We start from the raw sequence: 14,934 nt of genomic DNA on the forward strand, positions 1-14,934 counted from the left end.
CAGCCCCATTAATAACTGAGATCCACAAGCAATGCACTGTGGCCTGGTAAGAACCACCCTGGTTGCCAATGTAGCAAGCACCTTTGAAGTTCCTAGAGCCTGAGAATGATGCAGGAGATGCTTACTTCAAACCTTGGACCATATAATATTGTGTGGCTCCGAGGATAGTTCAGTTCTGTTTTTTCAATACAGCAGCTGAGGATGGACGGGCATTTGCTCACATAACAAATGGAGAACAGTAAGCATACGTTAACAAATATGATTACAGATCTACAGTGACATGTCATCTGTGCCACCTACATGTCCTTCCAAGATCAGACATTGCTGGAGAAACTCAGTATCTATGGAGAGAAAGCAAAGTTAGTGTTTTGGGCCCAGTAACCCTTGTTCAGAACTGACAGGCACAGTAGGCAGGATGGAGATGGAAGACCTCTGGAGTGTCCTGAAAGGAGGTGTTTGGGGTTTTCCAATGTGTGATTCCTTCCCTAGTTGATAACACTGCCTTGCCTCCTTGTGGAGAAGGGTCTCCTGGAAGGAGGTCAAGGCCCCTTGCCTCCTTGTTACCTTGCTGCTGGTGCTGAGCAGCAATGGCTAGAGTGATGGAGTGCCATCTTGCGGATGCAGCCAAACACTCGCACGTCTGAGGCAGCATGGTCCCAACTGTATTACTGCAGTCCCACAACCTTTGGGTCAGGTTGCCCAGAGTCCCTGACAAACATGCCTATTGCTCTTGTGTCTGCTTGTACACATCAGTGAAGTTACACATTGCAGGCAGACTCCTGACCTGCCTGGGGCTGAGCAGGTGCCTGATCTTCAGCAGTCCTCCGAGTTCCAGTGACCTGGGAGTTTTCCCCCTCGCTCAGCTGCGGAAACACGGCAGTGGTGTGCTCACCAGCACTTGCTCCAAATTTTAATCTGGCTAACGTTTCCACCGAGATGTCAGTAACTGAGCTGTTGGGGAGAGAAGGATTGAGGGAATGGTGGCAAGTTTTCAGTATGATTGAGGAATCAGCACAGAAGCCATTCCAGTTTCGTCATGTGGCAGGATTGGGGTGGCAATTATACAGGGATGGCAAGTTTGCAAAACAGCCCTGTCATCAATGGAGGCAGATCAGAAGCTAACGCCCAGCAAAAACCTGTGAGAATAAGTGAGTACTGAGAAGAGGAATGAGCAGCACAATCCACTTGGGCCCCCTCAGGAATATTTCACTGATTCTCTTTAACTAACGAAGCAGCCCATGCTAGTGATGAGCATATCGCTGACTGCATAACAACCTTTCAGTAACACGATCAATATTCTGAAAAAAATTTACTTCACCAAACAAGCAACAATGCTGAGTGAAGACGTCCTTGTTGACTGGTAACTCCAGGGAAATAAGCTGCTTCAGGCTCTATGTGAGAAAGATTGACATTCACGGATTCAGCACATTGTCAAGTAGGAAAAAAAACTGAAAATTTATTGCAAAATCAAAGGGCTCTCTACTATTTCCAGTGAGAAAGATATTACTTGGTCCAGAAATCCAGGATATGACAAGGAAGGATGTAATCTTTTCAAAGGATCAGCTTCTTCCAGGAAGGAAATTCAGGAGGTTAATGGTACCTCCACATAAGGTTTTGGATTAATAGCAAGGTGCACAAGGAATATGGTCATCTCTGAAGAACATGGAAGAGATAAAGAGATCCTTCAATGGTGAAATAATCCATAGATCAGAATGAGAGTTAATAGTCCTGAAGCAAGAGGACCATTGTTTCAAATGTGAAGAGAGTACAATCTGATGAGGGTGTGAAATCAGAACATACCACCCACAACCAGAAACCTGAGAGCAGATAGGGCCATGGTAAGTGTGATATAGTTACCTCCGTGATTGAATATTGAGTTAACAATGGGGAAAAAAAGGCTTGGGAGGGAGGTTTTGCATATGGTAATGATTCTGAAGCAGTTAATGTTCACTTTACATTTGTACCACACTTTTACTGAGGTTATACTCAATCTATGGATGGAGATAAGTGTTTGGAGGGAACAGACTGGACCAACTCTGGAAGGTTCTGGTAATTATACCTGACCAAATATGGTTGTACATATTGTTATTCTGTAATAAAACTTCTCGTTATCTAAGAACAGTGCCTCTTCTGTAGACCCTCAAACAACCACTGGAAAATATCACAGTCTCAGCTTTCACAAAAGGTGAAAATATATTGGAAGCAGCATGTGTAACACTAATTACAACAAATTAAAAATGAAACCTTCTTAAAAACACTAAATGGACAAAAGGAAAATAAATTTCATGATGGTGACTACGCAAAAATCTGGAAATATATCAACAATCCAAGAGCTTAGCAGAGGAAAGTTTATCCTACATATAAAATAGTTGAGGGAGTGCTGAAAAGGTAATTGCACTGCATTATGGGACAAGTGGGCATAGGACCAACCAAACATAAATTCCAGGAGCCTTGTGTCCACTGCTTTGTCTGGAAGATCACTCCAAACTTTACAGTCACTGGACTTAAAAATCTTTAAATCTGATGAAGGGCTTTTGCTTGAAACATCGATTCTCCTGCTCTTCAGATGCTGCTTAACCTGCTGTGCTTTTCCAGCTCCACACTTTCGACTGTAATCTTCAGCATCTGCAGTCCTTACTTTCGCCTTAATAAACATTAGCTCTGTTTTCCCACCACAGATGATGCTAGACATGCTGCATTTTCCAGCAATTTCTGTTTTTGTTTACTCAAATATTGATTTGTCTTCATGAAAAGAAACTTTACCTTATATTTGTCTCTTAATAGTTCAATTTTTTAACAGTCTGGTGAACAATGTCAATGTGAAAATTCCCACATGTTTATTGATTCTTTATTGATCTCAGAATGGGGGTGTTGGGTGGGCAGGTGTGATTCAATGGCATAATCTCTGGAACAGTATGACGGCCACTTCTGGATTTCCATGTAATCTGGCGCATGAGTAGTCTTGCAGAAGTTGCTATCAGTTTCAGAAGACTAACAATATTGAGCACACACGGTTTTGCCATCATTATCAGTGTATTTATTGGCTCAGACATTGCAGACTAAAATTATAAAGGCACAAGTTCAGATTATATGTTTAAGGATTGTTCTGCAACAAGAACATAAAGGTGAAAAGTTACCAGAATCTATGTTTAATGTCTCGTTGCATGTTTATCAAACTGAGTTTCAGGAAGACATCATTACCAATTCCAGTCACATGATGGTTATAGTTGGGAAAAGGTTTTGTAAATCAGAATAACACAATGAATCTGCAATGCTCACTCACAGCCTGAAGCATGAGAGACTTAAATCGCTGGTCAGCTTCTTTGGCATTGTCATCTAATACTTCAGTAAGCACTTCAGAATGTAATAATCCCTTTCTTCAGGTGAAAGAAAAACAAAACATTGTTACTTTATCACAATACAAACTATTTGTCGTCATTACCAGAAGGTCAAAGTGACTATGAGCTTAGCAGTTCTAAAATCAAGCAGGTGCATCTTTATATATGGAATTACAGGAGAAATTTCATAGCTCTGTGCTCATTGCTTGGATATCAATAGGAATTATATTTTTTAACATCAAAACCAATGCTTTCCACCTTCTGCTTTTACTTGATGTGCAGAGGTTGATAGCTCATTAAAGTCATTACAAACAGAAAGTGTGGGAAAAACATAAGTCTTGGAAATCACCAAGTGGATAAATGCAATATTCAATAAGTCTGCATTGTTGCAGTTGTTTATACCACATTTAAAGAGATGCCATTTTAAAAACGTTTTTGTTGGTTCAGATCTTCACAGAATTATTATAGTACAAAAAGAGGCTAATTGATCCATTCTGCTTGTACTGCCTCTGTTATCTAGTCTGACTCTATTATGTAATATAGACAGGCAGGAGGCTGAAAGAACACAGCAGGCCAAGCAGTATCAGGAGGTGGAGAAGTTGACATTTCAGATGTAACCTTTCTGTAACATGCAATCCTGAAGAAGGGTTACACCCCAAACATCGACTTCTCCACCTCCTGATGCAGTCTGGCATGCTATGTTCTTCTAGCCACATGCCTATTTGTTTTGGATTCCAGCATCTACAGATTTTTTTTTGTCTGCAATATCTAGTGTCATTTTCCTGTCGTTTCACCAAATTCCTGCATCCTATTACTTTCCAAAATAAAGCATCCAATACCCTCTTGAATATCTCAATTGTACCCGCCTTCACTACATTTCTAGGCAGTACATTCCATACCCCAACCACTTGCTGAGTGAAAAAGGTTTCTTCTCTTTATTCAGGGAGAAAGTGAGGACTGCAGATGCTGGAGATCAGAGCTGAAAATGTGTTGCTGGAAAAGCGCAGCAGGTCAGGCAGCATCCAAGGAGAAGGAGAATCGACGTTTCAGGCATGAGCCGTTCTTCAGGAATGAGAAAAGTGACTTTCCTCATTCCTGAAGAAGGGCTCATGCCCGAAATGTTGATTCTCCTTCTCCTTGGATGCTGCCTGACCTGCTGCGCTTTTCCAGCAACACATTTTCAGTTCTTCTCTTTATTCAGTCAACATTATGAGACATTTAGTCAGCACCACCTGAGCCAGCCTCTAAGGAGCTCAGGCCCTATTCAAAATACAAGCAACCCCGAGCTTCAGATCATTCAACTTCTTTTATCCATTCCCAATCTGACCTTTCTATTCTCAGCCTCTGAGTGTATTCTGTTGAAACTAAATGGAAAAAGACCTCCTCTTTTGGTTAAACATGTTAAAGACTTCAGCTTCAATACAAAGTTCAACCATTTCACATCATAACTACTGTTTTCATTCTATTGAACAGCAATCATTGATTATTATTTTGCATTTGTCATTATGCGTCCTCTGGAGCCAGTTTCTGTTTGTTCCCCTGCTCTACCACCATCTTCCTTAGCCTTTCAGCATTATCCTCTTTTGTCATTTAATCACCTTTACCACCACCCAATCTGAGATAACTCCACACAGGCCAGTAACTCATCACCAAGTCACCTTTTATTCACCTGTGCTTGGTACTTGACTCTGGTCCGGCTTCCTCAGAGCCAGCCCTCAAGGTAAAAGAAACTCTGACAGTCCCGTTTAATTTTTTTTCCCCTCAAGAGCCAGCTCTCAGAGTGAACAGAACCCCTGACATTCCTGTTTATATATTTTCCATTTTTTCTTCTTTATTTCCCTTTTTTTCTAAACCCTCACACCACCGTCCAATTGCGGCAGTGCCCATCCCTCCCCAGCACCCATGGTGCATGCGCGCAGGTACAAGAGAGACACAAAGTGCGCGAATCTCCATTCAACTACAGTCTCGTTTAAATCTGTCAACCAGGACTCCCTGATTGGACCAGGTTAACTGCCACACTCGGGGAATTCATAATCTATGAGGTCCACCTGGCTGACCTTGTTAAATCACTACACAGTCTCTGATCTTCCCTCCTATTGTTTCCTTCTCCACTTATCTTCCTTCTGTGCTTTCTTTAAACTTATGATATCTCGAACTTTTTCCAGTTCTGGCGAAAATTCACCAACCTGAAACATTAAGTTTGTGTAATGGCCTTTATATCTAGAAGACTGAAGTATAGGGATATAAAAGTTATGCTGCAGTTATATAAAAGCCCTGGTTAACCCCCGCTTGGATTATGTTAAGTAGACCTGTGCACTACATCTTCAGATATATTGGTCTTGGAGGGAGTATAATATATATTTACAAGAATGATACCTGATTTTAGAGTTGAAGTTATGAGGAGAGATTAGGCCTGTTTGCTCTAGAATTTAGAAGATTAAAGGATGAGCTGATTGAAGTCTTCAAGATATTAACAGGAAAATACAGGTTAGATAAAGATAAACCATTTCTATTTGTTGGACATTCTCAAACCAAATGGCATAGCCTGAGGGTTAGTGCCAGACCATTCAGGAAAGAAGTCAGGGAGCACTTCTATACACAAAGGGTGGAAGATGTTTAGAACTCTTTTCCACAAATGGCAGTTGAGGCTGGACCAGCTGTTATCTTTAAATCTGAGATAGATAATTTTTTGTTAAGCAAACATAAGAAGGGATATGGGCCGAAGGCAGGTACATGGGATCAGCCATACTCTCACAGGATGGTGGAATATGCTTGAAGGGCCGAATAGCCTACTTCTGCTACTAGTTTGTACATTTCTATGTCTTGTTGTGGTATCAGTGATCTTGCCGTTTGGGTGGAGACTATAGAAAATAAAGAACATGAAAGCATGGGAAGGGTTAAAGCATGAAGACCACTGGTGGAGCATTCCACTATGCTTATCCCCTCTTGTCTTCCACCGGCACCAATTAGCAGAGTAAGGTTAAGCTGAAAGGTCACTATGAAGAGATGAGATAACACAAGTAATAGAGCAAGTTTCTCTGTTAAGTGTTATTATGACAGGATTGGGACCATAAATGTTTGGGACATGACATTAAAATACCTAATTAATAGTTAGTAGAGTTAGCTTGAGACAGGAGATGATTGTAATAGATGGAATAGCTAAATATCTAGCATGACAGGTTAGTCTGGAATGGACAATCACTGTAGCAGAGCTGATAATAAATATCTAATCATGATATTAGGAAAGTATTAAGTAGGATCTGGAATGAAAGACCATCGTTGCAAGAGTTAGCACTGAATATCTAACCGTGATATTAGAATAACATTAAGTAGAATGTACAACTAAAGAGATAATGGGAACTAACAGCACTGGTTTATTATGTAGCTAGACTGAGGAACTAACAGAAACATGATTTTTAAAAAATCCACAGACCCTGAGGTTTGTGGGCATTCGAGAATCTGCTTTCTCAATGTCATGGTTTTTTGTTTGCAAATAAAAGACCTACTTCTTGAGGGACTCGCTGTGTCTCCTGGTGATTCTCTACATTTTTTCCACACCAAAACCCAACCAATCAGTTAATCAGGCCACAAATAGCCTTTGCCTGAAATCAACACACCAGGGGTAGGACTGCAGCCAATCAGGAGACCATTCAGAGGTTGAAAGCTCTTGCGATTGCCACTGCCATTAGCGATGTGGTGGCTGTAGCCAGAAGTATACTTAAGGATTCTCAGGACTATAAAGTGGCCCAAGCTACAGGTAAGTAATGTGGGTGGGGAGGGAGAGATATTGTGGGATCAGTTGCAATGATAGGGTGATGGCTGCTCCTTCCCAAATTCCAATCCCAAGATTGGGCATTGAGAGCCTTTGATTGATGTACTCAAGCAGCCGATGGGGATGGTGAAGGAGGGCATCTGGAGCCATTGAATGGACTTATGCTCCATAAGAGAAAGAGAGAAAGAGAGAGAAAAAGAGAGAAAGTGTATTTGGTGGATAGAGGGCTAATGGGAAGACAGGAGTCAGAAAAAGCAATTCCTCACCCATGTCCTCTTTTCATGTGTATAGTGTAAACAGTTCCTTATTTATCCTCAATTTTCTTCTGTTTTTAGCGGGATAAATAATCCATGCTTCTTGATCTTTAGGCTGTCTGTGTTCAAATCTTATGTTACATTTTCAGAGGCTGCAGTTGTCCAGTTGGAGCCAACTAGTAACCTTAGTGGGTGACTGGAGTCCAAGTTGTTTATAATATTCAGTTTGTTCCATTAATGTTGATTTTCTTTCCATCCAATGCAAAAAAAGTACTTGCATTTCTATAGTGTCTCTGGCAACTTGACATCCTCCATGCACTATACTGCCCAAGAAGTTACTTTTGATGTGGAGCCATTGTTTGAAAATGTAAGCACATTAGAACAGCTCCTATTTTGTGCATTGTGAAGTCCCACAGCCAACAATGTGATAAGGACCAGGTGTTTTACTGTAATTACAGTAATCCAGAGATGAATAGTGTCAAGGACATATGGAAGAACTCTTCTCTTATTTGGAAGTGCCATGGGATGTTTTAAATGTGCCCAAGAGATTAAATGGGACTTTGGTTTAACTTTTAATCAGAAAGTGATAGTGCCATGTATATAAAATACTCCAAACTTTAAACAGGGCATATTAATCACACAATGCAGAAAACATGAGCAATATGACAAACATAACATTAGTGCAATGAACGTCCTAGTTTGTGAGTTGGCTTTAGTTAAATAATGAAAATTGTCAGAATTCCACAAAAATCCTCACTATTTTATTGATGTCTTTCAGGGTCAAATCCCAGGCTATTTCTACTCAGGTACAACTTTACAGTATGTGACGGTTCTAAATGATCTCAGGGAATGAGCAATAAATGAATGAGCAATACATTTTTGTGTTGCTAGTGTTGCCAATATCGCAATATAAATGAAGTAGGTTTACGATTTGTCAGATGGACAAGATATGTTATTTACTCATTATTATACTGTAAGTAGCAGTTGGTACCATTCTTCTGATATAGGAGATAGGCTGTTCATGATTCACTCCAGGAACATGAGGGAAAGAATTAAAATGCACATTCCAATACAGTACTGAGGGAGTACTGCACTGTCAAAGGTACTGTCCTTCAGAAAAAAATATTATCCTAGGACCTCATTTTCCTTCTCATAGCACAGCACATGACTTTGAAGAAGAGCAAGGGAGTTAGTACTGCTAACGCGCTTAACATTAATCTCTCAATCAATGGTGGGAAAGCAGATATCTTGTCATTATTACAATGCAGCTTGTGGGAGTTGCTGTGCACAAATTAGCTGCCATGTTTCCTACTTAACAGCAGTAACCATACTTTTAAAAAGTACTTAATTTGTTGTAAAGTCACCATCGTTTTACCCGATCATAGATTGCTATCTAATTAGACAGAGAGATGACAGAGGGGTGGTTTAACCTGAGGGTCTCCACACCTCAGGGAGGGGAAAGGTTGAGAAGGGGAATCCTTCATGGCAACTTCACCTGGTGTGGGAATTGAACCCAAGCTGTTGGCATCAGTCTGTTTTGCCAGCTGGCTGACTGATTCTATCTTCCCCCCACACTTGTCCCCACCTAGCATCACCACCACCCCCACCCCCGACCCACCCCCCACCCCACCCCACCCCACTCCACTTTTGCTTATTGAAAAGTGTTTCTGGAAATCCTGTGGCTGCAAAAGGAGCAAAATGAACCAATGTTTATTTCCTATTTTCTTTCATATCAAGCCATAGATTGACCTATAGTTTTAACTGACTGTGACCTTAATGCTCATGTGCTGCCTCGTGTATCAAGTTAATGCACTAAACCTTGACCATTCCAAATCAACTTGCACTACTTGGTAACTGTGTAATATGTGAGACATCATGCAGGTGACTTGCTGCCACTTTACAAGACGCCGCTGTGCTCAGAATAAAGGTATCATGTTCATTGATTCTAGACTGTCTGGCTCCCTGTCTTCATTCACCTCTTTCTTCTGCACAATGTTTCCAGTCAGAACATCACAGTTGGCTGCTGTGACCCCGTCTTGGCTCTGTTTTCCAACCTAGCCTGGCCTTATTAATTTTGCATGATATTAGCGGATCATTCCTCTAAACTATCTCAAATCCAATAAAATCTACTTCTTTTACATTCAACAGAAGCATATACGATTTGCAAAAGTATCCATAATTTGCCAATGAATGAAATGATGGCAACTATCACTTGTATTATTCATTTTTAATAGGGTATAAGCACCATTTGGAATTCTATAAATTTAAAGCAATTGTGCAACTCCCAACAGTCTCATTGAAGGTGATAGTAATTGACATGATTTTTAAATCAATGGAACAACAGTCAGGGAGGTTTCACAATGGACAAACCTTCTGCTCATGGTCAGTTTCCAAGTGCTAAAAGTGCTAACATAATTTCCATTACATATTGCATTCCTCTATTGAATGGACAAGTCATAAACCATCTAGAGCCAAATCTAGGCAATGATTTGCATGATCAACTTATGATTTTAATGCAATTTAACAATTTTCTCATTTTGACCCCTAGTCCTGATAAATAACAAAGTGTTATTTATCAGGAGTAATTTATGAAAGGGAAGGAAATCCTATCAGAGATAATGGTGCTCTGTTAGATCTGGGTGAACAATGAGATATTGTTTTATTTGCAGCAATCAAGTTTCTTTAATATTGTGATATCAGGAACAGACTGCATGTACTGGCACACCAAAAGTTAAGGGTTTTAAAAACACCCTGACTATAATATCGAACACTTGTGCTCAAGAGCTGGTCATGTATCATACCAAGCAGTTTCTGTACAAACACTGGTATCTACCCAATAGTGTGGAAAATTGCCCAGTTATGTCCACAAAGAGTAGGAAAAATACAATCAAACTAATTATCAGCCCATCAGCCTACTCTCAAACAACAGTGATGGATTCAATGTTTGTGAGAAGATTTGTAGCTCGGGTGCTCATTGTTGTGGTTCTGTTCGCCGAGCTCGGAATTTGTGTTGCAGACGTTTCATCCCCTGTCTAGGTGACATCCTCAATGCTTGGGAGCTTCCTATGAAGTGCTTCACAGGAGGCTCACAAGCACTCAGGATGTCACCTAGACAGGGACGAAACGTCTGCAACACAAATTTCCAGCTCAGCGAACAGAACCACAACAACAGTGATGGATGTTGAGCATTTAACCATTTTTCCTTGATGTTCAACAGCTTTACCATCACTGAATCACCCACTGTCAACATCCTGGGGTTACCACAGGTAAGAAACTAACTGGACTAGCCATACAAATACTGTGTCTATAAGAGCAAGTCAGAGGGTAAGAATTTTGCAGCAAGTAACTCACTTTCTGACTCTCCAGATCCAGACCACTATTTACAAGGTACTTGAATACCCTTCACATGTCTGGATATATGCAGCTCCCAAAACACAATCAAGAAGTGAGTTTTGAGAAGACTTGTAGCTCAGGTTGAGATTTTGGATATAGGTTTGCTCGCTGAGCTGGAAGATTCATTTCCAGATGTTTCGTCACCCTACTAGGTAACATCTTCAGTGGGCCTCAGGCGAAGCACTGCTGATAATTCCTGCTTTCTATATATATGTTTTGGTTTCTTTGTGTTAGTTGGTTGAAACCCAAACATATAAATAGAAAGCAGGAATTTTCAGCAGTGCTTCGCCTGAGGCCCACTGAAGATGGTACCTAATAGGATGACGTAACGTCTGGAAATGAACCTTCCAGCTTGGTGAGCAAACCTACATCCAGAACACAATCAAGGAGCTCAACACCATCCAGTTAGTAAGTTGTTTCATACACATTACCAGTGACTGTTGATAATGAGTTGAATTAGGAATTCAAAGGATATTTATTTCATGTATGTGAACTTTAAAAACAACAGAAAGAAATCACACTATTCTGACTAAGAACTGACTCTGATTGGAACCCTTTGTTTAAAAACAAAATGTTGAATCGTATCGAGCTAATATATCAGAGAGACAGAAGCTGTGCTGGTGTTATCATAAGACTTCCTAATGAGAAAATACAACTTCCTTATTTCATGCATAGCTTGAGAACAGTTTTATTTCAATTATCATTCACCAAAGCAGCTTTAGTAATTGCTTTGCCAAAATTAATGTTGATACATAGTTAGCTAAACACTGAACACTTTAAAAGAAATAGACTGATTCCACAAGAGAGCTATGAGCTGCTGAATATCCTTGTTTGTTGTTCTGAGTCTCATTGTTATGTTTTATTCAGCTTCAGGTGATACAATACATGAATGATTAGCACTACTGCCTCACAGCGCCAGGGACTCGGGTTCAATTCTACCCTTGGGTGACTGTCTTTGTGGAGTTTGCATGTTCTCCCTGTGTCTGTGTGAGTTTCTTCTGGGTGCTGCAGTTTTCTCCCATAGTCCAAAGATATGCAGGTTAGGTGTCTTGACTGTGGGAAATGCAGGGTTAAAGGTATAGGAAAGAGGCGTGGGTCCAGGTGGGATACTCTTCAGTGGGTCAGTGTGAACTTGATGGGCTAAATGGCCTGCTTTCATGCTGCAGGGATTCTTAAGACACAGGTAGCTTGTTTGTTATAAAGCTCTGTGTATTCTTCCCCATACTGCCAACTACCTTAATTATATCTTCATATGTTTTAGTGACCAGTTAAAGAGTTAATGTAAGTTCTAATTCATAACTCAAAGCAAAAACATAATTCTATTTTAACACTAGGGAGATATGCTAAATGACAGTAATAAGGAAGTATACCTGATTTCACTTGAGCTGGTTTCCTCAACCTGCATAATGAGGTTCACAAGTTGACATGATAATTTAGGTACAGGCATATGGTATTATAGGCATGGACGAAATGCTCATTCATAGATTTTGTAATGTTAGAGAGACCTGACCAACTTGAACTTTAAATCAGCACCATGACAAATGATTATAATTTGAAGGTTAGCCTGTACTGTTAATGAATTAAGGAAATTGGTTTCATGGGACTCAACGTGTCCCAGTGTCCAACATTAACATTGCCATGAAATCTTTTGAACAGTTCTGACACATCAGCTGAGCTTTTCTGGAAATTTTAAACTTTTTTTGATTGCAAAATCTTGACTAAAATTCCACTTCAATAGTGCGTGTTGCATTATTTTAGTGACATGTATTGGTCGGCTCAGCTGGCCGTGTGGATGGCTTGCAGTCTAGAGCAATGCTTACAGCTTGGGTTCAATTCTGGCTCCAATTGAGGTTACCATAAAGTACTCTCCTTCTCAATTTCTCCCCTCCTCTGAGACATGGTGACCCTCTGGTTAAACCACCGTTAATCGTTTATTTCTAATGAGAGAGCATTCTACTGAGACTTTGGCAACCTTACCTGTTACTATTTTCATGATGGGAGTGCCAGCAGCGAAGTGATTTTACCTGAGCAGAATCTCTCTAACTCATTCATATATGCACTGCAATGCAAGTGTTACAATCATTACAATTAGACTTACCTGCTTGATGTGGCTATTGTTATTCAGGATGTTATTATGAAATAGGTCTAGTTAGGAATTCAGATGGGAAATGTGAGTGATATAGTTTGGAAGGAGAAAAAGTACTGTTGTATAAGGCAGTTAGTACCTGGAAGGGCTAACTGACACAATGAGATCAGCACCACCCCGAAGGGATAAAAGAATCGATCCTGGGAGCGGCTAGCCCTTTTTTGCTTGTTAATAAAGCTGTTGCTTTATTTCAGTATATTTCAGTAAAGTTAACTTACTTATAAATTGAGCATCGCAAGAGAGCATCATGTATCTCAGATGTAATGTAACTAACTACTAAGTAATACATAATAAACCAATTCATTGTTCGTCAAAGGTTATCCCTATCTTCTGACAAAAACTTCACGTGGGCATCTGTCCTACACGGTATCAGTAGCTTAGGCTAATACCAGGAAGAAGGTTTGGTAGCTGTGAACTGCCCAAGAATTTTGGTGGAGGCTGGTACAATTGCAGCATTTAAAAGATATCTGGATGGGTATATGAATGGGAAGGGTTTAGAGGGATATGGGCCAAGTGCTGGCAAATGGAACTAGATTAGGTTAGAATATCTGGTCAGTAAGGATGAGTTGGACCTAAGGGTCTGTTTCCATGCTGTACATCTCTATGACTAATATAGCAATACTGTGTTGTGTTTAGGGTGAAACAGGAGAGAAAAATATATTATGAAGGTTAGTGGCATGGTGTAAAACATTGAATTGAGTTACACATCTTACTTAGAGTAATATAGAATAAGGAAACAATAGAAGAGCTACCTAAGGTGATAAGAAGCACAAGGTAGTGGTCTATGTGGAGATAAATATATCAGATGAGTTCTACGCACAAAGATTACCTTAAACACATCCAAGATTGCGCATGCACTGATTTGTTCTCTGGGTTTGGCTTCAATGAAGGTAGAAATGAGCTTACCAAGAGAACTGTGTATGTCAGTGATTGCTGACAATCTGGTTTGAAAGCCACAATTTTACTGTCTTAGACACAGGAATACTTTGAGAACTATTTTAAAAAGGCAGTCATCCTGCAGGATCTATTCTCATCGTGACACAGTGTAATTGGATGGCAGGTATATCCCTTACCTGAGTAAGAATCCAACTCATGGACAATCACTGTCACTTCTAACTTCACAATCTAGAACTGAACCAGTTTCCCGTCTCTTGCAGGAAAAATCGACTGAATGATTCAGGTCAACGATCTTTCACCAGAGCTTCTCTTTGGGGCTGTTATCATCCACCCCAGTGGTGGAAGGTTAAAGCAAGCAACAGTATGTCAGTAACATGGTAACAGAACAGTTATCCTGAAATTGTACTGTATGGTCTTCAGCACCAACAACTTTTATTTGTAACCAAAGTACTTTACAATTAATAAAAAAATTCTGGTGCTGTCAATAGGAGAGATCACATGACCATGGATCAGACAAACCTCAGATAAATCAATTCCCTAATTCAGAAGAGGTGTCCAAAAGGTTGCTGGCAATCTCATTTCCTATTAAATTGGCTCGCATGATCCTAGCTTCGGTTCCACAAAATAACAGCAGGTCATCTGTTACATCCTACAACTTATTTCACTCTAATTTGTGGAGATACCAGATAGTAATCCTGCCACAAATGTCAAAGCTACACCATTCGTCTTCAAACAGACCTTAAGTAGATGTCTGATAAGCAATCAAATCTGACAGGAAGCTCCGAGCTTTCCACAGCTCAAAGATTAATTACAGAAAAAAATGCAGTCATAGCAAAGAGAGCTGAACAAATTAAAATATCTTCTGCCAATTAAGGTGAAACAGCTGACTCAACTTAGGCCTTATGTAAGAAAAAAAGGTGAAGACCTTTAGGACTGACATTCAATGATTCAAAGTTGACTCTTTATTGGCGTGTTAATTTTAGGATGTGAGGTATAATATATTACAGTGTTCAAACAGTACAGTACAAATAAAAGAGCATTATAGAAACCATTATTGTCCTTTGCACACTAGGTAACACCAGTTCCCCATCTATGTTTATCCTTTCTGCTTTTATTGAGGATGACCCAAATCCC

The sequence above is a fragment of the Hemiscyllium ocellatum genome, chromosome 36 (assembly GCF_020745735.1).
Source record: "Hemiscyllium ocellatum isolate sHemOce1 chromosome 36, sHemOce1.pat.X.cur, whole genome shotgun sequence".
Taxonomy (NCBI): Eukaryota; Metazoa; Chordata; class Chondrichthyes; order Orectolobiformes; family Hemiscylliidae; genus Hemiscyllium; species Hemiscyllium ocellatum.